The 17883-nt window shown below is 47.7% G+C and overlaps 1 protein-coding gene across 1 annotated transcript in view; it reads left to right on the forward strand.

Annotated features, from left to right (window-relative positions):
- Window positions 1–17883, forward strand: part of LOC129387073 (uncharacterized) — a 258084-nt gene that overhangs the window by 140063 nt on the left and 100138 nt on the right. The gene's annotated exons all lie outside the window — the stretch shown is intronic.

Below are 17883 nucleotides of genomic sequence, written 5' to 3' on the forward strand. Positions count from 1 at the left end.
GTTTCGTATTTCCAGGACGTGATGACGCTTTGTCGTAAAGCCGATCAGGACATGACAGAAGCTGAGAAGGTCGGGCACGTGCTTAAGGGCATTGCTGACGACGCCTTTAATCTGCTCATGTGCAAAAGCACATGAGCAGATTGATGCTACAGTTGATGCTATCATCAAAGAGTGCCGACAGTTCGAGCAGGCCAAACGCCGACGCGTCCTGCAACCATTCAGCATACTTCGCAACACTGCCGCAACGTAGACGCGTGAGGATCAGCCCACACAATAGCAGGCGTCGCCATCAGACGAGGTGGTGCGAATCGTTTGACGCGAACTAGACGCGATGGCCTCTACAGCTTTCTGTTCGCGTAGCCCTGATGCTACCCCTTTTTCAGTTCCCCTTGTGCAAGCCATCGTTCGACAGGAACTTGAAAACACTGACCTACATTCTGTACATGCTGTCGCCAACCCCAGAGCCAAAGAACGCTCTTCTACTATTTTCACTCCACCCCGACGCTTCTCTCCGCGTTATCGCAACCCGACTGAGTGGAGAGCCGCGGACGACGAGCCGATATATTTCTCTTGTCACCGCATTGGTCATGTCGCCAGATACTGTCGCAACTCGTGGCCCTCAGGACCTCGCACGCCGACCAACATGAGCCGTTTTGATGGAAATGCCCGCAATGTTTCGCACACCGCCAAGTCTAACAGCGCCGATAACTCTGCTAGTAACACGTGGTACAGTAGCTCACCATCGCCGCGCGGACACCAGTCTCATTCACCATAAACGCGTGGCCCATATTGCCGTTTGCCGCAACCATATCACCTTTCGTCCCTAGTGGTTTATGGCCGCACCCTTTCAGAAAACTAAGAAATGCAGCCCTCGGAGGTGGAGCTGCATTGCCTACTACTGCAGCAAATCCTCTGTCTGTGCCCAAAAATAGAAGTGTAATTGACGTTAAAATAGACGGCTTACCTGTCCAAGCACTCGTCGACACGTATCTGTGATGTATCTATGATGAATGCTGGCCTACGTAGACGTTAAAAGAAGGTCCTCACCCCAGCAGCCACCCGAGTGCTTCGTGTGGCCGACGGCAGCGTGCTGGTTGTTCTTGGAATGTGTACTGCACGTTTAAGTATAGCCGGCCGCCCTACTTCTGTTCTCTTTGCTGTGATCGACAACTGCCCTCTCGACGTTATCCTTGGATTATACTTTTTATCCCATCATTCCGCTCTCATCGACTGCACAACCGGCGTTTTTCAGTTGGAATTGCCTCAAGTCGCCAATGCTCCAAGCAACGCTCCACCACACTTGTGTTCGCTTCAATCTGTGCGTGTCTCACCTGAGGCACTCACTTACGTCGCTTTGACCTCAGAGCCACAGATTCCTGACGGTGAATATGTCCTTCGCCGCATCATTGACGTGCTTTTCTGTTGCTCTTCCGCATACGCTGGTGACGATTACTAATAATGGCGTCGTTCTTCCGCTTCGCAATTTCAGCCTGTGCCTTGAAGTTCTTCCAGCCGGCATGTTCTTGGCCAGCATTTCTAATAATTCAGAATTTGACATTGAAAGTCTGAATGCCGAGAGCGGTTTCTTAGCACCAATTGCAGCTCACAGCTCTGGTTCCCTAATGGATGACTTCTCGAAGACGTTGCACCTTACCTCACCTCTGCACAGACCACAGACATATGTCTCCTCCTCGAATCGTACCTTGACATCTTTGATATCGGCGACAAGCCTTTAGGGCAAGCATCTGTTGTTCACCACCGTATCAACACTGGAGACACGAATCCTTTTCGTCGGTGTCCCTATCGTATATCGCATGCTGAACGTCAAGTCATCCAATCAGAATTGGACAAAATGCTCCGCAAAGGGGTCATCGAACCATCAGCCAGCCCTTGGGCTTTGCCTGTCGTCCTTGCGAAAAACAAGATGGTACCTGGCGTTCTTGCGCCGATTATCGCCATTTAAGCAAGATCACCCGAAAAGACGTCTACCCACTACCACGCGTCGATGACGCCTTAGACTGCTTGCACAGAGCTAAATAGTTCTGGTCCATTGATCTTCGATCCGGCTACTGGCAGATATCAGTTGATGAAATGGACCGTGAGAAGACGGCCTTCATCACACCTGATGGTTTATATTGTTTATATTGATGGTTCATGCCCTTTGGCCTATGCAATGCTCCTGCGACATCTGAACGTATCATGGACTCTCTTCTGCGAGGCTACAAATGGACCACATGTATTGGTTATCTTGACGACGTTGTTTTTTCTCCCACGTTCGGCAGGCACCTTACCCGACTCGTTGTGATTCTTGCGGTTTTCCGAATGACCGGTCTCGAACTGAACTCCACGAAACGTCCATTCGGGCGCCGTCAGATTACCGTGTTGGAACACCTCGTTGACGCATCCGGTGTACTACCTTATCCGGAAAATGTTCGTGCCGTTCGCCATTTCCCTGTGCCACGTTCTGCTTCTTACGTGTGCTGCTTCGTCGGCCTATGTTCTTACTTTCGCCGTTTCGTCAAAAACTTCACCGACGTTGGTCGGACTTTGACAGATGTTAAGAAGAACATGCCGTTCTCATGGGGCCCTCAACAAGCTCACGCGTTGGCCGCTTTCATCGGGTTGCTGACCATGCCTCCCACACTTGCGCACTTTGATCCATCTTCACCGACCGAAGTCCACACTGACGCAAGCGGACACGGCATCGGCGCTGCTCTCGCCCAAAAGCAGTATGGTACCGAATGCGTGATAGCTTACGCTAGCCGCGTGCTCTCACCTGCTGAGAGAAATTACTCCATCACCGAGCGTGAGTGCTTGGCTTTAGTTTGGGCTGTCGCCAAGTTCCGGCCATGTTTGTACGGCACCCGCCGTGGTTGCTTCCACTAATACAGCGCCTGGAGGGACTCGACGTTCAAATGCCGCGTATTTTCACTAGAGCGCTATCCTCGTTCTGTCTGCGAGGAAGTGTCCTCTACAAGAGAAACTTCGAGAACAGCGAGACAAAGTTTTACTTGTACCCAAAGCTGTGCGAGAAGAAATTTTGCATGCATGTCACGATGAACCGACATCTGGACACATGGGCGTGAGCCGTACATTCGCCAGGATTCGTCTGAAATACTACTGGCCTCAGTTATTAGCATCCGTGCAGCACTATGCCAAGACCTGTCGCGAGTGTCAAAGGCGCAAGACTCCATCCGTAAAACCGGCAGGCCTCCTCCAGCCAATAGAGCCACAAAAAGCCCCATTTAAACGAATCGGTATGGACCTCCTTGGACCCTTCCCAACATCATCTCTAGGCAAAAAGGGGATATTTGTGGCCACTGGCTATCTGACCCGTTAGGCAGAAACTGATTCCTTGTAGAGTGCAACGGCTGTCGAAGTTGCAAAATTCTTTGTCGACAATATCGTGCACAGACATGGAGCTCCCACAGTTTTTATTACCGATTGTGGAACAGCCTTTACTGCGGACCTAATGAAATGCTTGTTGCAGATGACACATACTAATCATAGGAGAACTACGGCGTACCACCGTCAGACAAACGGTTTAACTGAACGCCTCAACAGAGCACTGGCTGACATGCTTTCGATATATGTCGATGTTGAACTTAGGCTGTGGGACGAAATTTTGTCGTACATCACGTGATCTTCGCATATAATACGACCGTTCAAGAAATAACAAGAGTCGCCCCGTTTGAACTTGTATTCGGCCGAACAACAACTTTGGATTACATGTTGCCGTTAGATGAAGAAAACAATAACTTATCTGACCTAGATGATTTCTTGCAAAGAGCCGAGGAGGCACGACAGATGGTAAGGTACCGAATACGCCGCCAACAACGCATCGACTCCAGCCGGTACAATCAGCAACGTAGTGAAGCTCATTATCAGCCCGGTGACAAGGTGTGACCCGAGTGCGACGCCGTGGACTGCCTGAAAAGCTTCTCTGCCGATACTTCGGCCCTTACGCAATTCTTCGTCGTATAAGCGACGTAAATGACGAAGCGACATCCGCTGGACACGAGACCCTAAGACGGCGCCACTCCATGGAAGTTATGCAGGTGGTCCGCATGAAACCCTACCACGAGAGGTCATGAAAAAAAAATTGACAGCCTACACGAACCCCTACTTCCTCTCACGCATCGGGCCGGTGCGGTGAGGAGGGGGATAATGCCGAGACAACTTCGTCGCATTCGAGTTGCGCGGCCATCGTATTGGACACTATGCACGCCGTACCGCAATTTTGTTCGGCAACAAGAGGCAGTGATCTTCGTGGCACGAGTAGCACCGGTTGGACCCGGCTCGTATTCGCTACGCGCACGAGGGATCAGGCGGTAAGAAAGAAGACAGTTCGACGTTAGTTTTAGAACGCGACTGCAGGGGATTCTTCACGACTGCAGTGACTTTTAATTGTGGGCACAGGTACGCCCTTAATAAATATTGTTTGTTAACCTGTATTCATGAACATTGTTACAATATGCATGGGGCAGTTTATAGTCGGGGTGATACAACTAAAATTTGGAGGTCGGCCACCTTGAAATTTGGGGGCGGGTCAACTAAAATTTCGGAATGAATGAACTTGAGGTTTGAGGGTGGGCCAATTTGAAATTTCGGCATGGTCCAACTGAATTTAGGGGTAGGCAGAGTGAAATATGAGATTGCACCGCATTGAGATTCGGGGGGGGGGGGGGGGGGGCTACTTGAAATTCAGAGGTGGCCCAACCTAAACCAACGGAAATTTCGGAGGGGGTCTACTTAAATTGAGGAGTGGGCCAAGTGAAATTTTGGGGTATGCTTACGCATACTTAGACAACTCAAGTAGAGTTTCTGCATACTTTTTCTCTGAAAATCAAATAAAAAATATTTGCTGCTTCTGCTCGCCTGTTCTTAATGAAATTCTGAATGAAGATCGTTTTATATTCCATGTCATTTAATGTAACAATTTACAGTTGCCTTAATTCATGGGGAAAGCAATCGCCTACCGAGATGATCCTACGATGAACTTGTTTCGCCACTGCGGAAAGCAGTCGTTCTGGTAGAGTTGTCACGTGTTCCAGATAAGTGGGAAGCATAGGGCAACCCTCATGGAACGGCTGCTTTCGCAGCTGCCGATAGGTGGCGAAACAAGTTGATGCTTGCACTGACTTGGCAGCAGCTTTGTCGCTCATTTTCTTGTTAAAAAACTAGGCAAGCAGCTCTTGCAACTTTTATAATGAACAATCCGGAACATCAGATTTGACTTTTCTGCAAAATTTCAATAAGCGGAGAGCAGCGGTAACAGCTAAATAATTTTTGCTGTTACCACTGCAACAGCAATAACTATAAGAGAAAAACGCATGTCCCTGTATGAAAAGATCACAATCGGCTAACAGTGCACGCCGCTCAAGAGTAGCATGACAACCTGCTAGTTTGTTTCCGGCAGCAGCCGCAGCATAGAGCGAGTTTCATAAATGAACAGCAAGGCTCCCGGCCACGTACGCCCTTACTCCACCCTCCACACCAGCACCACCGTGTCCCGCTATGGTCACATTGTTGATACGTTCACTTCATGGCTTCTGCTAAGAGACGGATAACAGGTGTCCTTAAAAGGACACTAAAGGAAATCATTAAATTTTGGTTAGATTGATATATTATCTGCGTAGAAGTCTGTCACCGCTTTCTGCGCGCCAATAAACAAAATTGTTGCGTCGAAAACTCCCACCGAAAATCCCTGCGGCCGCTGCTCTAAGAGAATAACCCGCGCCAGAAACCGAGAACCTAACGTCCCCATCTCGCTGCCGCTTTCTGTGCATCAACGGGCACCCGAGATGGAGCGCTACAGTTTACGGATTTCACCGGCTCGTTTCGCAGATTTCACAACTTCCGAGTGAAGTCATGCTGCAGCCGCTCAACGGACGGAATGGCGTTATTCATTCTATGCTGTCTGCGTGGAGCCTGTGATAGCATGTGGGCTTGTCTTACACATTTCACCGAACGGCGTTCTTCTAGCGCGTGGAGATGTAGTGCGCGTATTGGAATTCTAGCTGAAAATGTTGTCTTACACTTCAGCGACCGAAGCGGAGAAAAACACGATGTGCTCTTGCGAGATCGCGCTGCGTGCGTTGCAGCGTACGATGGACCTCCGCAGGACTATCGGGACAAATAAAGGCCCTCTATGCACGCGCCAATGCCGCCCTTTCGACTTGGTCGCTGGAAACATGTGTTTGAGAACTTTAAGGACAGGGAGAGTCAAGTTCGACGCGCGGCGACACTGCCTCGAGGTCTTCGTCACGCGAGGAAGCTGAAAGTGGCGCAGGCCTTCTGTCGCATCTAAGAAGCACCCAGTGGTACGTACGACTCTTGCTAAATGCTTGTCTGATGAATTACTTGAGTATCAGATACCCCCATGCGGACACTCGATCGCAATGAAGCTTGATCTGGACCGAGTGCTGCTACAGAAGCACTTCTGATCGTGATTTCGCTGGACCGGATCCCCTTGACTCACGACCCATCATCTGCGATCGAGCGGTCAGGCTAGGCTGTCGTCCATGCCCCTTAATTTCTGAGAGCTCAGCCAACTCAGGCCGAATCGCTGGACCGCACAAGAGCGATCGCTTTTAATCACGCTCGAAGAATTTCTTTTGAATCGGGCTCGATCGCGATCGAAAGGGCTGTGTGAGCTGCCAACTACTGTTCGACTAAGTTCCGTGCCTCGCGTACTGACAAAATATTCTATTCTCCTGGCGGGCGTTGTATTTGTGAGCTTTCTTAAAGTGCGCGAAAAACCAGTTACTGCCTCAGCTATACGCCAAACATAGCGCACGTTGCCTTGCTTTGAGTACAGCTGCCAGTACTGTTAAAGCAAGCATTGTGGTCATTGCGGAAGCATTTAGACTATCGTGTAAGCGCCTCGTGTGCCTTCAAAGGCTGCTTGGCTGCAATATAACAGCTAAGCACTGCTTCCTATTTCACGGTATGTTTGTGTTTTCCAGGTGCGACTGTGGACGCTGTTCACTGCTTCCGAACTTTAGCGAGTTTGATTTGCCTCCGTGCCGCGACATGGGTCCTTTCTTGCTACCCACACAGAAGGCTCTTTAGAGGTATGCCGAGTTCATTCGCATCCTGTGCCGAAGGCATTCATACCGCATATGGGACGGTGAAACTGTTCTCATATTAAGAGGTTAATTTCTTAGCTGCCGCAGGACATGTTCTCTGCTTTCTGAATGTTTACCTTCCACGTCCAACCTTCAATTACCATCTGCAATTGAAAAAATTGCTGGCGCTCCCATAGCCGAGAGTAGACGTAAGCATGAAATGGCTATCGCCAAAGCAGATTATCATACTGGCCACAACCTTAAAATGGGTCTAGTGCATGTTCGCAACGGCACACCGCACAACACCGCACCACATCGCACCGCACCACATCGCACCAAGCCATAATGTGCATTGGTTCATATGGACGCAATTGTTTCCTGTCACAAAGAGTGACTGGAAACAATTGCGCCCATATGGCGTCTGTTGCTGCCTGTGGTGCCACCGCCTTCAACCACTTTTCTACTTCCAACAGTGCAACGCGCTTATCGTCGGTCGCTACTTTTCCTTCTTGTCGTGCCGAAGTGGTCGGCTGCAAATGTGCGGCCTTAGGTAGGTCGCCGAGGTCCGTGGCGGTGTTGTCACCTTCGGGAACGGCCGCATAATCCAGGGGTTGTCGGCACAGTCGAGCAGTCGACCGTGCGAGTTATACGCCAGCGGCTCTGGCCGCTGGCGTATAACTCGCTAAGCGATCGGTTCCCGGAAACCGCTTCCTATCTCTCCTTTCATTGCGCTACATTGATCGGCTTAAGCATTTGTGACAGCGACCTCATTCAAATGAAGAATGATGCAGCAGCGTATGCGGCCACGACGCGACGCTGGCCTGTAAGCTTACCATAGAATAAAGAACAAACTTAGAGAAGGGAAACTGTACCTTCCGCCGTGGTTCGAAAATAAGCAGCGGCAGCGCATGGAACTTACTTTGGGGGACGCCAGATGACGTTGCTCAAACCGGAAGCGGAAGTGCACATTTTTTTTTTTAGAGCAAAATTCAATATGGCCGTTTTTTGCCGGTCGCGTACGCTGGTACGCGCCGTGCTTGCCCTGCAGGCTATGCGTCATGCCTCAATGCCTTCGCTGCCGCGTAGGTGGTGCGTTCTAATTGCCAAGAGCCTCTACTGACGCCCATACAAACAAGCTACAAGTGAGTGAACAGAACGCGCGACTTTATTGGCAGAAGACAAGCAGTGTACATTCTCGTGCAATAGCAGAAATAAAGTTTGCATGTCGAGATACGCTGGAATCATTGACGCGAGCTCGTAAACGGATCACCGTCGTCGTCGCACGTGGTGGTCAGGTTAACGAGCAACAACCAGCAGCGGAAACATATTGGACAGAGTGTGCCACTTGTTTGCAGCGACAGTCGCCGTTAAAAATGCCCAAATTGCATTGCGAAGCAATCGGGAGACGCAGGCATCTGCTGCCGCAGCCTACACAGCGACATGGGCTACCCCAGATTTTAGCCGTTCACTCCTTTCCAACCTGCACGTTTCTTTTCTTTCGGGGGCCGCTAATGTGTGGCTCACACTTGGTGTCTCACATTGTCTCACTATGGACAAGTCGCTTTCGTGGGCATCGCCTCCATCAGCTACTTTTGCGGGCCTTTCCAACCATCTGGCTATCAACTTCATACGCATCGGACTATGTAAGCACGTATGCTGGTCTCCGTTCATGCCTAATCGCGGCCGAGAAAGGCCAGAGGCACAATATGCCCATTGCTGCAGCAGGAAAGCGCGAACGGGGAGCACGAATCACGGTGCATGAAAATTGGGAGTCTATGTCGCTGTGTAGGCTGCAGGAGCGAATGCTTACTTCGAGAGACTGCTTCCCAGTGGAACCGACCAGGCCGCAATATTCTAAAAACATAACACTGCGACCATAACCAAGTGACATAACAGCAAAATTAAACAGCAATCAGTCACCGCATGAGGTTCAGACAATACATTATACATTGGCGACGAACCATATGGCAACAGTGAGCATTCACATACACGGGTCTCTTAGGGTACATTGAGCTGCCTACCTACAGGCGTAGTGCCTGCCTTCGTCGCATGTGGTGGTCTACTAACGAGCAACAACCAGCAGCAGAAACAGATTGGACAGAGTGTCCCACCTGTTTGCGGCGACAGTCGCTGTTAAAGATGAGCAACTTGCAGTGCAAAGCAATCAAGTGACGCAGGCATCTGCTGCCGCAGCCTACACAGCGACATGGACTACCCATCATTTTAGCATTGACTCCTTTCCAGCCTGCATGTTTCTTTTCTTTTGGAGGCCGCTAATGTGTGGCTCACACTTGGTGTCCCACATTGTCTCAATATGGACAAGTCGCTTTCGTGGGCATCACCTTCATCAGCCACTTTTACGGGCCTTTCCACCCAACTTCATACACGTATGTCCGACCATGTAAGCACTTATGCTGGTCTCCGTTCATGCCTAATCGCGGCCGAGAAAGGCCAGAGGCACAATTTGCCCATGGCTGCAGCAGGAAAGGGTGAACGGGGAGCACGAATCACGGTGTGCGTAAATTGGGAGTCTATGTCGCTGTGCAGACTGCAGGATCAAATGCTTACTACGAGAGGCTGCTTCCCAGTGCAACCGACCAGGCCGCAATATTCGAAAAACATAAAACTGCGACCGTAACCAAGTGGCATAACAGCAAGATTAAACAGCAATCAGTCACCGCATGAGGTTCAGACAATACATTATACATTGGCTACGAACCATCTTACGGCATAATGCTTGCCTTTGTCACATGTGGTGGTCTGATAACGAGTGACAACCTGCGGTACAAACAGATTGGACAGAGTCTCGCACCTGTTTGAACCAACAGTTGCCGTTGAAGATGAGCAACTTCCATTGCGAAGCAATCAGGTGACGCAGGCATCTGCTGCCGCAACCAACACAGCGACATGGACTACCCGGCATTTTAGCGTTAACTCCTTTCCAACGTGCACATTTATTTTCTTTCTGGGGCTGCTATGTGTGGCTCACACTTTGTCGCAATGTGGACAAGTCGCTTTTGTGGGCATCACCTTCGGCAGCCATTCTTGAGGGCCTTTCCACCCATATGGCTATAAACTTCATACACTTCGAACCATGTGAACACATATGCTGGTCTCCGTTTTGAGCAAATCATGGCCGAGGTAAGCCACAAGCACAATTTGCCCATTACTGCAGCAGGCCAGAACGAACGGGGCGCACCAGTTACGGTGTGTGTATACTGGGAGTCTATGTCGCTTTGCGGACTGCAGGAGCAAATGCTTACCTCGAGGGACTGCTTACCAATGCAACTGACCAGGCACCCACATCTGAGAAACGTAACACAGTTACCACAGCCAAGTGTGGCAGCAAAACCAGATTCTGCAATCAATCACTTCACTGTAGCTTGCACAAAGACCCAGGCTATCAAGGAAGAGGAGCAATCATCAACGAGACTAGGAATATGGAAAATGAGAAAGCTCGCATTCAAGAGAGAAGCCACTCTGCTCTGCAAGCATTGAAGGCTAAAAACATCAAGAAAAGTAAAATGGTGCATAGGTTAATGCAAGACGCATGCCGATGCTGCATCAGCTATTTCAGGAGAGGAATTGCGCATGACAACATACACTAGAAGATACTGCTACAGATATGTTAGGCTGCTAGACAGTGACTGGTATTAAGTATCAGTGAAGAATCGGTTGACCTTTATATTTGGATGAGGATGAATGACCTCTAACAAAAATGGGCAATGAGAAAGCTTGCATTTATAGAAGAAAAATTACACTTGGCACAAACGGAATTAACATGGCTAGGAAGCTGATAAAGGGCAAACTGATGGAACTCAATCTTTTGGCCAGCGTCGTCCGTGCTTGGCCAGATGTTGCAGGTGCACCTGAAGACGAATTTCTAGAAAGTCCTTTTTGAGTTACCTGGATGACTCAACCAAATGTCCGTGCTGGTGGAATGGTGGCTGAAGCTCTTTTCAGTCTTCACACAGTCCTCTGCAGACTTGATATCTCATTCATATTCTTCTGCATGTGCTTCTTTGTTCTTGGTGTAAAAGCCTTGCAAATTCGGCTCCAGCCATTTCCTGTTGGCGCAGATAGGAGCTCCTGTGATGACCAAGATGTGCTTGGCATAGACTCTGTTGAGGCAAAACGGTGACACATGAGATACAGCACAGATTAGCCAAATTTATGTGTGTTTTATATGTTCGAACCAATTATACTGAACCATAAATATGAACAAACATTCATATCTGCTGCAAACAGCAAGCCAATACAGCATATATCAAACATATTTATTTCTGAACCATGTGTTGTTTACCTTGTAGTAGTAGCCAATGTCCACACAATGACCTTGTTGTAGCAGGCAGCAGCTTCTGTTTAGTGCGTGGAGTGTGTTGCTTTATACTGGTGCCGTCTTCATTACTGCATGTCTGGAACAGAAATTTTGACTGAATCAGAAATTGAAAAAGCAAAGTTTTAAAATGCAAAAAGGTGTGACATATACGTTGTAATGATTTGCGACTACAGAACACATGCAAATGTACACTGTCTGTTCTAGGGTGCCCAAGCAGCATGTTAAATAAATATTGCTATTGTCCATAAAATTGATGTCTGCCTAACTACAATGCATGTCAACAGTGCAAGTACTATTAAGATCACAAATGAGAACATTTGTGGGTTCATTTATACACTAGAAGTGATCATGCTGCTAGTTCCACAAGCAAATGCATGAAAGTCATGAAGCTATTAGAACTGATGCATTATTTTTCTGCGCGAACGTGATGCACCGCTTCACTACTGCAAAAATAAATGCCCTACGGTAAACCAATCTGAACAGCAAGAACATTTGGAACCAACAAGTACGAAATATGGGTGAATTATCATGCTTGCAACTGTTTAATACATTAAATTCTGTACTTTCACTTCATTTTACCAAAGGATTATTCGGTTTTGTGGACGAAAGACGTTGCCGGCCGACTCGAAAAAAATGTTTAATATGTATATTGATAAGGCTACTCAGTCACCTACAACCACGGCTACAATAACATGAAAAATGAGACGCGCGTTCCGATATCGCTCTTTCTTTCCTGGTTGTGTGTGTAAACCAAACGACAGCCTCGCAAGTAAAGGTTTATTTAGGAAACAGCAACTGAGATCCTCACTGCCCATATGTAATGCAGGATCTAGTTCGTTAACTTGTGCCCGCCTGGAAGGTAATGACACGGATATTATATAACGATTCAAGCAGCGGTGTTAAACGACTCACCGTTGTTGCCGTTGTCAGCCGCAGCAAAATCCAGCTCCCGTTTCGATGCAGACCTGTTTCGAATGGCTCACGACCGAAACCCAACTGCCGGGCTTACATGTCCGCTTGCAAACACGTAACTTCACCCCAAGTTAAATAACGCGAGACATCGAAGCGCAAGAAACTAGTTTTAGAAACAAAGCAGTCTTGAGTGTACGAACGAATGAATCCGTGCCGCCGTGCACTCGGAAATACCGGTAAAAATTTTAAATCCAGGCCAGAGGTCACGTGAAAGATCGATGATGCTGAACGCTATTTGCGTTTATAATGGCGAAGAAACAATAAACTTACTAACAAAGAGTACAATATCTAATTAGCAATGATAATTTTGCCCTGTTTTTATGTAAAAGAAAATGCTTCAGTAATTGTAAGAGAAAGTTTGTAAGATAAAATTGCGCTTGTTACGACGCCTCTACCGGGAAATGTTGGAACTAACGAACGAATCCCGAAGTGATGCTACTACGTCGGCTTTGTTAGCAGCGGCGCGCGGTCGATTTTCTCGCCCTCTGTGGCCATTTGTTGAACTTGAGAGTGTGGTACCCCTGAGCTTACTGAGCCGAAATGAACCTGTTTTAAACCGAACCCATTGCAAGTCTCGTCTCGGCCAAACAGCCATCCGCGGCGCGCCGGACGCGGCCGGCTAACGTAGCGTGGCGCCAGCTCTCGAAGCGGCGCGCAAAACCTGCGCCGTAGAACTCGGGCACCGCTGGCGTTTGCTAAGAGCACAAGCAACCCTGTCTCAGCGCCAACAGATGACAATCAAGTGTATGGTGCTTTTTACCTGTCTTTTTAACGTCGCTGTTGGAAATGACAAATTAAACTTCAGCGTGCTAGATGTTACGGCTTGAGTGATATTGTGAAAAAACTTAGGAAGAAATCGGAAGCAATATTTTTTGTATGTTGTTTAAGCAGTAACTAGCATATGTAATGAGGTCCTGTACAAGGGGTTGGGGGCCAGAGACAGCATTTCCTTAAGTTTGGCTGGTTGCACGGAGGATCTCGTTTTGTTCCCGCAACGATGCCCGGATGTTCTAGCTTCGTTGTCGCTCCATTCTCGTCCCGTTCTCGTATTGAGTGCCCGAATAGCCGCTCTGGCTTTTTACTCAAGGTCTCGTGAAGGTCGCCGACAACGGAAGCTAAAAGCATTCGATGCTTAATAACGTAAGTTTTGGCATGTTGGTGTTGCATTACGCCATCTAGCGCACTGCACAAGTACAGAGTGAAAACAACGAAAACAACAACTTCCAACAGATTTTCAGACGCGTCGCATTCATATATATGGGGTCTTATATATGGCATTGGGAACATTTTGACAGCGCAACAATGGTAATGCAACAACAGAGTAACAACTATAAGATTATCAGATGATTGGGTTGCCCTTTCTGCTGAGTCGTTCACGGGTTGATTTTAAGATAATTTTTTGTTAGGTCAACCGATGGTGCGCTTACAGCCCTGTCACCTAGCGATGTTCAGTGCTTCTGTTATCCCGCATGCCGATTTCGTGGCACTGCTTGCTACTCGTAGCACCTCAAGTACTGGGGCGTGCAGGCGCAGTTTCTGCAGTGGCGGCTAAGATGGCCCGCATCGCCGTTTCGCACATTGTTGGCATGTTCCCGCAACTTGTAGTTCGCACTTTGTCCTGTCTGGCTGATGCACTTCTTCCGCCGGACAAAGGCAGCGCATATACCACATTGGTTTAAAAAGCCACAACTCTGCTCTATATGGCAACCAGTTTTCTTAGCTCTTCATTGGAGGCTGGCTTTGCAGACTGTAAAGCCTGTTTGGCGCTGAAAACGTTCCCTTAAGGTCGGTGGTGTTCCCAATCTTCTTAAGCCTGTGCGATACATCATCTATGCATGTTACCACAGCGCACTTTTCTTTCTTTTCCCATTCTTTTTGTGGCGCAACCGTGTATGCGTTTAGGTGGCCACGTTTGAAAGCTTTAAGTAAACATTCGGCCACTGAAGTGGTCGCCGACTGTGGGTGCCCAGCATTTTGCAGGCGTTCAGCTTGGGCGAGAAAGTGCTTTGACACTTATGAATACATGAGCGGCGAAGAGCGTTCATTAGAGTTAGCTGCGCAATACCCCTCTTTACGAGCTTAGAATGACCAGACTAAAATAGCAACAACGGCTCATAGGCCCTAGGCTCATACGACCAGCATACATGGTCACTTGTAAAACACATTCGTATGTCAAGGAATCTGAGGTTGTCGTTGTTTATAACGTCAGATTCTGAGCTTACCACAGAGTCTGAGGATTCTGTTCTTGCACTGGTTATTGTTGTGATGTCAAATTGTTAGAAATGCGGTTGCGCAGGCTTTTACTGAAACCCCGTATCCCATATCCAGTGTGACGCGTCTCAAGATAAATCTGTTGGAAGCTAGCTCCTGTCTTCGTCAGTTTTTACTCTGTCCTTCTCTTGTGTAGTGCGCTAGATGCAGTAGTGCATATGCAATTGCTATTTGTCGTCTGGTTCGTGACGTTGTACATTTCTTTCTATATTTATTTGTTAGTACTTTTGCACGTAGAAGCACTATGTAATCCGATATTCCGCGATATTCCTTTGCTCCATTTTGCTGATGCATTTTTGATATTTCCTGCCTGCGATGTCATAACCAGGGACCCCGTGCCCAGTAATGTTACTGACTAGCTTTTTCTCTGGAGTTCTCCACAAACCTTGAGTGAATAAAATTTGACTTTGAGGATCCCAGTCAGCCATAAAATTGCAAACAACAGCAGAGGAGCCACTCCCAATGTTCTTTAGCTTTATTCTTGTGAGTGCCGGCAAGTTGAACGTAAAACAGTGTTCTCAGTTGAATACATTCCTACAAGTTTCAGTATTGCATTTATTCGTAACCTCCCACATGATGTGCATGCCACCAAGTGTCTTCTGCTTGACTTAAGGTGGTGTCACACATAGATTGTATGTTACTGATTGTATGCCCCCCTTACTCAATCCCCATGTAGGGGCCTTGTAAGGTATTTTACAAATAAATAAAATAAATAAATAAAAAATAATTTCTTCAAGTCTGAAACAACCTTACGGTGCTTCTGCGACCATGACGCATCAATTGTAATGACAACCTATGCAATTCCGCTTCTTAATTCCCTCGCATTAGTGTAGCACAAAGCCTTCCAAGCATGATGTGCACGTCAGCAAGTGTATTGTGCCTTATGGCGCACTCAAACTTTTCATCAGCTATGCCATCCGGTAGCAGCCAAATTGTGCTCTTGCAGGCATGCCTCATGAATCATAACAAGAACCTACGCTATATTGCGCGTTCACTTCCTAAGCTTCAGTGCACAGTCTTTCCGACGCACTAGTGTAGTACAAAGCTTTCCGAGCAGCATGTGCGTTTCAGCAGCTGTCTTGTGCTTGACTTACGATCTTGAACTTATCAGCTGTGCCGGTCGGTAGCAGTCTTATGACCTTCTCATAAAGGTAAAAGCGCGGCAAAAACGACGGACGATTGAAAGAACACAGGACGAGCGCCGACTCAATACTAAGTTTATTCATACATACACCAAGGAATATAAGCGGCCCAGGCAATCGCACAGCAAAGCGAAGCAAAACAACCAGGACACGTGGTTACAAGGCATCTATTACTGTATCGAGCTATCTAAGTACACTAATTCCTGTTGAGAAAGCTCGATTGAAGGCTGGCTAATACACCACATGCCCTTCCGCTCTATGAGGGCTGCCTCCACGACCAATATGGTGGATACATCAGTATGCTTGAATAAGTGGCTGTCTTCTTAAGCATTGGTTTACACTTCTGTTGTCGGCAATGCCGAGACATATGTGCGTAATAATTTTTGTCTAAAGACAAGTCACGCTCCCCAAGTCACGCTCCCATAGATGCGCCGTCCCGTTTGCCCTTTGTACACTCGCCCTCACGAGAGCAGGATAGAGTGCACAATATTATTTCTGCTGCCTACATATTTATTAACATGATTCACTTTGCACCCTCCAATAGAATTATGTACTGCTCCAGTGGAACACCTTTCGACCACCGGAAAAATAGCACTCAGCTTACCCGGAGCCGAAACACAACCTGCACCCCATAACAACCTGCAACATTCTTGAGGCCATGGGACAAGGTGTGTGCGTACTAACTACCACCATTCTCATTCCTACTTCTGCCTTCGGCCTCCAGCCTCCTCGTGTTTTTGACCCTTTTAATCAACTTCTCACAGCTGTCCGTTACTAAGCTACCCAGATATCCAGCTTACTCCCGCCTGACTACCTTATGTGGAAAGTAGTCACCCTTTGTATGCACGTATGATATTGCCAGGTCAGCTCTAAGTTCTGAAATACAAATGGCGTTTTTACCTACTTTGGAACGACAGGAGCGGAAATTCTACAGGGGCTTGGCGGGGGGGGGGGGGGGGGCGAAATATTTCCAGCAGATATGGTCGTCTAAAAAACGTAGTCTAAGTTCTACGTATTGTAGCTCATCCTCTTTGAATTGCTCCGAGGCGAGTCTCAGACCCTGACCAAGCTCCTTAAACATATCTATTAAGCCTTTTAGCTTGCTGGGAGAGTCGTCTCTGGAAATTGATACCAGAAACCATCAATACATATCTGTACGTGTTGATGGCTATCCCAGAAAGACGTCGGTCTAGTACCTAATCCACCTGTACCAAAAGAAACGCTGCTCAGGACGGGACACACCCCGGATCAGATACCAATACCATCCCTCTGTTTAGAAAACCATGTCATTTCATATAGTCATAGTCAACCTCAGGTAACACGACAAAAGTTCAAGGAACCTTTCAACATTCATACAACATTTCTCGACAAACTAAATTTGATCATTCTGTTCCGCAATGCTAGCCTTGACGCTGCGCAGTAAAGACTTGTGAGGCCAAGGATAAAAAATATCTTCGTCCACACTAAATGCGGCACACCTTGGATGATTCGACGAAAGTATTCACCAAATTTCTCAGGATTCGTAATCACCAGGGGATCTTCCACATTAAACGAGGCAAGGTGGCCTTGTAATAACGTGGAAAATTCGCTTTGCCAAGTGTTCCTTTCAGGAAGGATGGCTCTGGTTCATGGGCCTTCAGAGAAAAGAAACCTTTAGGTGCCCCTCTTTGGCTTTTAAAAGGATTTCCAGGCTTCAAAATACCAAGAAGCGCCACTGCCTTTTCCTTCATTTCGGCTACATTATCTTCCACTTCTTTGAAGCTCTTACGAATAGCCGCATTTGTCTTTTCCTGAAAACCGCCCCTAGGTATCAGCACAAGAGATCCTTCTTTGCCCGAAACAGTGACACTTAACCCATTGTTAACTAGATATTTCACAGTCTTATCCAAAATGTGGGCTTTTCCGCCCTTAGTTTCAATCCTCGCGGACACATCAATACACTCCGACATACACCTTGGCTGCACACTTTCACCGGTTCTTGTTGTTGAAGATCTAGGTAATGCCACCTTTTCAGCCGGCACCAAAAGAAGTTCAAAGCAATGCTTGAGGCCTAATTCAAGCAACTTCTTGTAGTCTACCGGTAGTGTAG

The sequence above is a fragment of the Dermacentor andersoni genome, chromosome 2, assembly GCF_023375885.2.
Source record: "Dermacentor andersoni chromosome 2, qqDerAnde1_hic_scaffold, whole genome shotgun sequence".
In the NCBI taxonomy this organism is placed as follows: domain Eukaryota; kingdom Metazoa; phylum Arthropoda; class Arachnida; order Ixodida; family Ixodidae; genus Dermacentor; species Dermacentor andersoni.